General features: G+C 50.8%; 1 pseudogene; it reads right to left on the reverse strand.

Annotated features, from left to right (window-relative positions):
• Positions 1-7,153: 7,153 nt before the first annotated feature.
• LOC119455834 (uncharacterized) lies at positions 7,154-8,244 on the reverse strand (annotated as a pseudogene).
• Between the last annotated feature and the right edge of the window lie 1,057 nt (positions 8,245-9,301).

Below are 9,301 nucleotides of genomic sequence, written 5' to 3' on the forward strand. Positions count from 1 at the left end.
GCGATGAAACGTTAAAACCTGTTCGACCTGAGCCGATCATGAAGGTGGTATCCAGCGTCACACTGTTTCTACGAAACTTCGGCTTCAAGGAAGAAAGTACTGGAGGATGTGGGGCGATCTCGTAGATGGGGTTGCAGCTTAACAAGGCGTCTCAAAGCGCGATCTGTCACGAGGAAAGAACAAGTGACTCACTCGCGAAGCGTCTCATATAGATCTGGTCGGGTTTGGCACGAGATGAGTAGGCATGCTACCGTGGGCTACTGTCACTCGACACGTTCATGCTCCTCCACACTATGTGGAAAACGAGAAAAACAGTGCGACATGCGGATGTTGATACCCGTCCGATGCGAATAAACTTCACCGAGAGTGTCGCGCGTATATTCGGGAAACGTATCGTGCGCGGAGTGAACCTCCTGAGCGGGTGGCTGTTCTTGATGATTTAGTTCAGCTGAGGATATATTTTAAATTTCATGTTTAGCCAAAGTGTGGCTGACATGTTTTGAACGTTCAACTTTATATTGGTTTGTAATGCAATGGGGCAGTAAAGAAAGAAAGAAAAAGAAAACGTGACCGCGCACAAAGGCCGAGGTTCGATTCCACTGTCCGTCATGCATTCCATTTTATTACAGAGGTCTGAAGCGTAGCGAGACAACAAATACCTACCTATACCACAAAACGCCTGTAATGAGACAAAGAATGCTTCGCATATAAGACTAACGGGATGTTCTGCATATAAAACGGGATGTTTTTATACGCTTCGCATATAAAACATCCCGTTTCCAGTTCATTCTTATACCAGTGGTAAGTCGCCAGTAATGAGCGGGGAGAGTGCGCTGTGTTAACCTCCGTATTTCCCCTTTTAAGCATTGTTGATAGCTCGTCGGTTTCCTTACTTGCACTTACGCAAAATGGCGCTTATACGAAGGCTCCACATGTCGGTACTCGGTGCTCCTTAACAACAATAAATACATAAATTAAGAGAGAGAGAGAAAAAAAGAAAACGAATAACATGACTTCGTGTTCTGCTCCGTTATACCAACCAGGATATACCATTCGCGCACTTATGCAAATGTAGTTTCCAGCTCTGTTTCCTTTTCCTGCGCCGGTACGCTTCTACGAATCGCCTTAATCCGATCGGCTTAACTTGCAACTCTGCTAATGAATTTTCATATCGGGTTCCCGGTAAATCGAGCCGTATATCCTTCCGCGGCCCCGAAGAGGGCTGTGACGGTGCGGCAGGCGCATTGCAAGGGTCGGCCGCGCGGCCCGTCGCCAACAGGCGCGGATTGTTGGAAAGCGTTCGCGAGGGGGAGCACACGCCCATCGATCTCCGCGGCGCGATAAAGAGAAAGCGGGGTGAGCTAGGCTCGAGCGAACGGGCTCGCGAAACTGTTCGTACGCACACGGGCGCTGCCCGAGGACAGCGGCAGCCGCACTCCGGAAGGGATAACTCGTACTACCTACAGGACTCGCAGTGATCGAGCAACACCGTCGGGCAATCGCGACGCCGTGATAACTACTACCGCATGGCAGCTCAGCCCGCAGCGTTTGTCCTCGCACCTGTAAAGATCGACAGTGAACGCTTCGCGATGGAGAAGAAGACAAGAAAAAAAAAAAGGAGGGGGGGCGGTTGAGGAGATCGCTATAGGGTACCCTAGGCAAAAACAAACATGCATGCTTAAGACATATTGCGCGTTCACTCGCGTACGTGGTATGTGAAAGTGTGTATACGCGGCGAGGTGTGTAATACGGGTAAGGAGGGGAAGGGGGCGAAACAAAACAGGGTGCCCTGGTAGCCTTCAAGCGCACACGCACACACAGACACAGACACACACACACACACACACGCTCAAGCGCGGTGTACAGGCGTGCGTATACGAAGGCTCCCCGCTATCAAACCGTGCTCCAACTCAATGATCCACTATACAAACGGTTGAACGCATGCAAAGATGGGGGGTGCTGCGCGCTACGTACGCGAACGGCATTTAGAGGAGCGCGCAACATGTATATATATATATATATTTTTTTTATTGTTACTTTGACTTCCATCTGGTCTTCTTTCCTCGTTTCTGTTTTTCTTTTTTTTTTTTTTCCCCTTCTTGGTTGCGTGATCTCGTACGCGGTGTGCGGAAGCTCGCTCCGTGATGTCTCGTGCGTTGTCGGTGGCCGGGTCGGTCGTTTGCGCAACGACGGCCCCTCTCTGTCACTGCGTGTGTGTACCACACGGCACTTCCCGGTTCGACGCAATGTCTGCCTCATTAATCACGCACCGACGCTACGCGGCGCGCGCGCGCGCACTTTTATAATGCACGTCGAGGCCCGGCCGTGGGGTCGAGTCGGCAATTAGCGTGCCAGCTTTCGAGTAGCGCTTTATAAGATTCCAAGATACGCGTAAGCCGCGCGGGCAACGAACCAGTCAAAGAAAATGGAGAAATGCGAATCGGTACAGTCCAGCGTTCTCTTAGCTCTAAATCACGTTCTAAACGATGCAGGACTTGTCATCTACCTCCGTAGATCTGTATAGTGGAAAACACTTCCCCGAATCTATACAGCAATAAAGCGCCAACTTAGAAAGAAAACTGCGCAGGAAATGCAGCACAGAAACTGGTTGGTGCTGTGTTTCGGTCTTGGCCGGCGCTGTTGCCGTCGTTGGCGAAGCGAGGAATAACAGCAAAATAATAATGACCCCAATGCGCTGGGCGCTCTGCAGGCGATCGCTTTCCATATGCTTCTGAATCCTGATTGTTCCGCTTAATCCGGTGCCTTAGCGGTACACTGCAGCTTTCTGTAGTTTTTATTTTGATCCACACCTTTACGTTTGGCGTGGGTCAAAGTTCTATTTGTAGACAAATGTTTCGATATGGCACGATTCTTTCCGCGGGAAAACATACACTGCACCTTTTCGTGCTGAAGTGGCCAGATGCGATAGCTGCGACGCAGATTCCTTGCTCCGAAAACGTTAATGGGAAGGGATACGTTGCCCGACAGTCAACGATAGGTTGCGATTTGTGCTTGTTGATTTGGAATCTTGAAATATTAACGCAGCACAAACGAGAACTGTTGTTCCTATATTCTTTTCTATATACTTTGTTTGAAACTGCAATAGCACACGATTACCCAGCGCGAACTCATGTGACATTGGAAGTGCTGAGAGCACACATCAGGCACATTGCCCGCGCCCCTTTCCATCACCTCGCCACGCTGCCGAAAGACCGACCCAATGCCTCCTTTTGCCAGGTGACATTGACGTACCGTGACTGCCTCCCTCAAGATTATACGCCTGCCGAGAGGCTGCTATCACCTCCTTGGTGTTTGGCTCGCCCACAAGTTCGACTCTCGGTACCAGGGTTTCAAACGAAAGCAGGACTCTCGTCACCAGCTCTCAAGCAGCTATCTCTACTCATGCTGCACGAGACATACAAGGACCACCTTCACATTTACACCGATGGCTCGACAATTCTTGACGAATCTACAGGAGCTGTGATCTTCCCCGAAAAAGCCGTGACCTATGATTTTAAAACTTCTCACCGGACAACGTCGACTGCTGCGCAGCTTGCTGCACTTCGCAGCGCCCTTCATATGCTTCATGAAGATTTACCACGAAAATGAAGTATATTTACTGATTCGAAGGCAGCCCTTCAGTGTCTGCTATCCGCTCTGCGTCGTGGACCACAAGACCAACTTGTGCTTGAAATAAGGCTGATATATCACCAACTAGTAGAAAAAGGACATGACATTGACATTACTTTTCAGTGGCTCCCAGGCCACTGCGGCATCATGGGCAACGAACAGGCCGATGAAGCTGCTAGGAGGGCTCACGAAAATGCTGTGAAGGAACCCATTCCACTTTCAAGAACCGATGCAGCAGCAACGCTTCGTATACTCGCGCGTGATTCCACTCGATCCATGTGGAACACGCCAGGCTTCCGGTATACTCGACTGCATCGCTTGGATCCATACATCCGACTACATATTCCATCTGGACTTTCCCGAATCGAGACAACTTCTCTCTGCCGACTGTGGCTTGGAGTATCTTTTACGAATGCGTTTGCTTGCCGCATCGGATTGGCTGACAGTGCTACCTGTAATAGTTGCGACAGCGAGGAAACAATCGAACATATCTTGTGTCTGGCGCGCCTCGACGACCGGCCGCTTTCTGAGCAGACGATCTTAGAGTGCCGGCTGACACGGTCTTCACACCAGAAGGCGATGAGCACACTGCTGAGGTTCCTCCGGACAAGCGACCTGCTTGAACGACTGTGACACTCCTGAGTTCCTTTGTGTGTGTGCGTGTGTTTGTGTTTTTTTTTCTTCTGATCACCCTCTCTTTCTATGTGTGTGCATTTTTCTTTATCTTTCTGTCTCCCCTTACCCCTTCCCCAGTGCAGGGTAGCAAACTGGATACCTACCTTCCGGTTAACCTCCCTGCCTTTCCCATCTCATTTCTCTCTCTCTCTCTTGTTTGAAACGTATACATCATTTGGAGCACATCAGGGAATTAAGAGCAGTAACCGGCGCCGTTGAACAGGCACCAACATCTTAATCAGAGATCATATATTGACAAAGCCAGGACACAAAAAGTGCATGAAATCGAGCTCTGTAGCACTGTGTCTGTTCATGTGTACCTCCCGTTCCGCAAGTAAATCTTTTCACCAAGCGTGCGACGAATTTCCTCAGCTATGGGGTGCCCTTGAATAAGCAATCTGATTGCAATTCTAAGACAGCAATTTAGTTCCCGGATGCAAACGCACTTTTGCTTTTTTTTAGCCTGAAGCGTCCAGCAGCAATCGGAAAGCACGAAACAATCCCAGCCTCGCCCACACGCACGCTCGTCAAGTTCTATATAGGTGCAATAGCTCAGCGGCAACAGCAACACCGAGCCCATTCGAGTAACCCGCTCGCTCCAGTGTAAACCTTGACGGGCACTATCGCCTACGTGCCGCAGAAAAACGGGCAAGCTCTGTGCAGCCACACTCCAGTCGTGGCCGAACGAAAAGGTTTATCTTCGAAGTGGTCGAAAGAAGAAAGAAAATGGGGTCGGAAGCCACGTCCGGCTATCTGGCATTATCTCGCGCTGCGGCGTGGAGGCATAACGTGTTGCTCTGGTTGCTGCATGGAAATCTGTCAGGCGAACGCTTTATAAGCAAAATTTACTGTGGTCGCCGGACCTGTCCTGTTGATAGCCGCGTAAAAATTCACGTTACGCGGAATACTATTTCTTAATACCTTGCCATGCACCACCTTGCTTGGTTATTTTTTCCTTGGCGATGTCCTGGCATTACAAACTTTGCTCCAACGCGTAACAGTGCAATACTTGTGTACTGTTCGGTCTTATTGGCTCGAGCCACATTTCAGGGCAAATTTAAACAGGAAGCGCATTTCGTAAACTTGCACTTCAACTTCAGTTCTCTAATGCGTCGCGACGAGCGGCCGGTGCAAGCGATAACGTCGACGTCCGAGCCGATGACGAAGGTCACAGAAGGAAGGATAAAATTAAAAATCACTTTCGTGGTTTTACGTGCCAAAACCACGATCTCATTATGAGACGTGCCGTAGTGGGGCACTCGGTATTAATTTTGACCACCTGGGGTTCTTTAACGTGCATCCAATGCAGGGTACACGGGCGCTTTTGCATTTCGCCCTTATCGAAATGCCGGGGCCGGTATTGGAATGGGAAAATAATGTGAATCGTTATAAAATACGGCCCCAACTTGAAACCACCGGAAGTTCACCTAAACGCCCCAGTGAACCGAAACCGCGACCTTGTGATCAGCTGCAGAACGCTACAGCGCGTGTTTTACATCATCCTCCATCCCGTTAACACATTTGAGTAGAAAACACAACAGAGGCAAGCAACTTAAGACAACTCGGCATAAATCTATATTACAGGTGAAAATACACAAAAAGAACACAACTCTGCATGTACTATGTACAGTAATGGCAACGCGCATATTTACAACAGCAGTTCGTGTATAAATTCGTATACTGCAATACGCGGGCGAAAGAAATCGCAGGACTATTTTGCGGGCACAGCCTCGCCAACTCTGAGGTGGTGTCCTCACGCACAGCGTTTGGCATCTCGGACAGAGCTTGAGGAAACTGGCTGGTTTCAGAGGCACTCACGGCAGGCACTGTTTTCAGTTCACACCGAAGAAAAAAAAACGACTGCAAGACGACACGACAACCACTACACACGGTGTTTCACAAAAGGCACTCTAAGACATTGCTAATTTTGTGGCTTGAGCACTGGAAGTTGCTTATTCGCGAATGAAGTCCAAAGCCGAGTACTCCTTGGTGAAAAAGGCAGCTGTACATTAATTACCAAGGGGAAAAAAAAAACACAAGTAACAAGCAACACCAGTTCAACACCCCTTCAGTAATGACCGTACACGGATACGCCGGCTCGGAAAACAGCAGAATGTTACAAACGGGCAGGAGAGCGATAATTACAGCCTGTTCTGGTAGCTACGCCCTGATTGGTCGCTAAATTGCAAGCCGACAATAATGTATTCTTGATAACATTGCCGGCGAAGGAAAGCAACAAATACGGGGACAACCTAACACACGAGTGCGGTCGACTGCGTATGTTGCAGGCTTGGTCGATATCCAAGTCAAAGCGAGCGTCGGGCTTTGAGCGAAGCGCGCACTATTTGCGTTCGGGTGCGCGCTAAAAATTTTAACAGGACCAATGGCACGCACATGGCTAATAATAGCCTTCGCTTCTTTTCATCTTTAACCGAAAACATTGACTTAGACCGTGGTTCACGCCTCGAACTCGTTTCTGCGTTAAACGGGACCCGAGCACTAGTGTGCTAATAACTCGCATCACCTAGGTGCAGCAAGGAAGAAGAAAGCACTGCGCAAAGTTTGACGCTATAGATGTGGCGTGAGGCGGTCAACGTTTTGACGTCAAACTAACGCGCAGCTAAGCGCTGGACAGAACGCTAAAGTGTGAGCGCGCAAGTTTTAAAAGCGCGAGCGCGTGGTTGGTGCCTGACCGACACATGCAGACTCGAAGCTGAAGGCTAGAGACCGGTGCGCTACCCTGGACTCTATATTAGCTTACGTGAAAGGGGTGGTGAAGGCCAGGTGCCACAGGTGGAACGAAGTTTTAGGAAAAGTAACGAGAACAAAATGCCTAACGTTAGGAAGCCGCGGCATGCAGCAGGCATGTCCAGCGTACGCAAAAAAACACGAGAGGCGTACGAATAGACCATAGATGGCATCGTCGGCCGCACACGCACGAAACGGTCTTCGCGGTCGAAACTTCACCAGAGGTGACAGGTTGGTCGTGGCTACGCCTCGGAGTCTTCCGGCACGCATTCGCCGTCCTCTTCGCCGCGCAGGTCGATGGCGAACTTCTTGGTGTACAGCTCGCGGGTCCTGGTGCTCTTGACCATCTTGCTGAACTCGCGGAAGGCGGCGGCCAGCGTGAGCGTGAGTCGCTTGGCCACCGCCTTGCTCTCGCACACGAACGCGTGGCACCGGAACGGGTGCTCGTGCAGGTGCTGCAGAGACGCCGACGCCGACTCGCGCACCACAATCATGGCCACCACCTTGCTGTAGCTCACGTCCTGAACGCCGTACGAGATGCACTCGATGGGGTACACGCACGACACCGGTGCTCCGCCGACGCCGTTCACTCCCACCGAGGTCGGGTACGGCGAAGGCTTGAGCCGGTTGTTGTTGGCACTCCCCCTCGGGACTCCTGCAGCCGCGGCGCCGAGCTCGATGAGCGTCACGCCTTTCTCGGACACCTCGAGCTTGACCATGGGCATGTGGGCGCTCGTGAGCTTGCCGCTCTTGGCGGCAGGCCACGAGGTCGTCGACGGCTCGCCGCGTGTGCTTCAGTCCCCACAGTCCGGTCGCGTCCTGCACGCCCAGGTACTTGACCACGAAGCAGCCCGGCAGGCTCACCTCGTCGTTCGGGAAGCCCTCCATGGTGACGCTGGGCGAGGCCTCGGGGGGAGTTTGCCGGCCGGTCGGCCGCACGCGAGCGAGGGCCCTGCTCCCGCCTTTGACGTTGGCGCGCTTCTGCCTCGAGCGCTGCTGTGCTGCGCCGTCCGCGTTCGTTTGTTGGGTCGGCCTCTCAACCGACTTGGCGGCTGCTGTTCTGCAGGACCGGCGGCAGCGGCGGCGCTCTGCGTGGTTCCGGTTTGAGACAAGCGCGTGACGACGAGCGCTCTTGCTTCTTCCCCGCATCACCCCTCCTCTCCATCCGCTCGCTCCTCCCTCTCTTTCGCGTTCCTTTCCTCTTTGCCAACTATCGCGCAGGGCTGCCGCTGCGGCGGCGACGGCAGGCTTTTTCGCCGCGGGCTCTTTTGTTTTGATGAGAATGGCCCTGCGGGCCTTTACCTCTGTAGGACGCAGTCGTTACGTCAGCAGCTTTCCTGTCTGCAGCGAATTGCGTAATGCCTCTTCTCTCTCTCTCTCTCTGATTCGTGATGTGTGAAATCTCGGGAATGTTTCCTGTCTGCGGACGGGTGCGGAATAATTCGGCCCGAGGCCCGCCCTGCAGCGAAAGCGAAGTGCGATTCTACTTAGCGATGAATGATGACGTTGTGGTTCATTATGCTGTGTTAAACAAACCGCAGCACGAAGCCTCAGTCGTTGGCTTCTTCAAGGTACACTGACCCAATAATTCGGTGTATTCCTTGAATGACTGGTTATAAATGTAGATTGCTTGAAAATGCGCTAGCATTTCTTTGTTACCTGCCCCCACTTTTGTGAAATCTGGCTACCTGTCTTTCGTCGAAGACGTACCAACGGAAATATGAAACGCTTCTCTTTATTAGTATGGTGTGAACAAAGAACTATTACTAGACACTCTAACACTACTAAGTAGTCTTGCCCGTAAAGAAAAGGTTGTATTGCTGTGCTATTCACCTCACTCATAAAATGGCTTTGTCGTGTCAAATTAAAGGTAACACCACAAAACCTCGAATGTCTTCTTTCGTAAGTAAATTAAACCTCAGACCTAATAACCACCGCAGCCAATTCCGGAAGGGATCACGTATAAATAAGGGAAGCGTACAAACGTTTAACTTAAGAAGGTATGTATCATACAAATCGTCCCCTATAGTCGCTGTCATAGGCCGTGAATCACCTACAGATCACCAGAATCTCCGCAGTCGCCCTCCTCCGATGTAGTCCCCATAAACATATGCAAACTTATTAATCTTGTCATAACGCACAATAAAGCATATACGACACTGATGCCTACGATAATGAATGTCTATTGCAATCGCATATACATTCATTCATCAAAGGTTAATTCTGCAACTGCTTTCTTTTTTTTTTT

This window comes from Dermacentor silvarum, chromosome 6 (assembly GCF_013339745.2).
Source record: "Dermacentor silvarum isolate Dsil-2018 chromosome 6, BIME_Dsil_1.4, whole genome shotgun sequence".
Lineage (NCBI taxonomy): Eukaryota > Metazoa > Arthropoda > Arachnida > Ixodida > Ixodidae > Dermacentor > Dermacentor silvarum.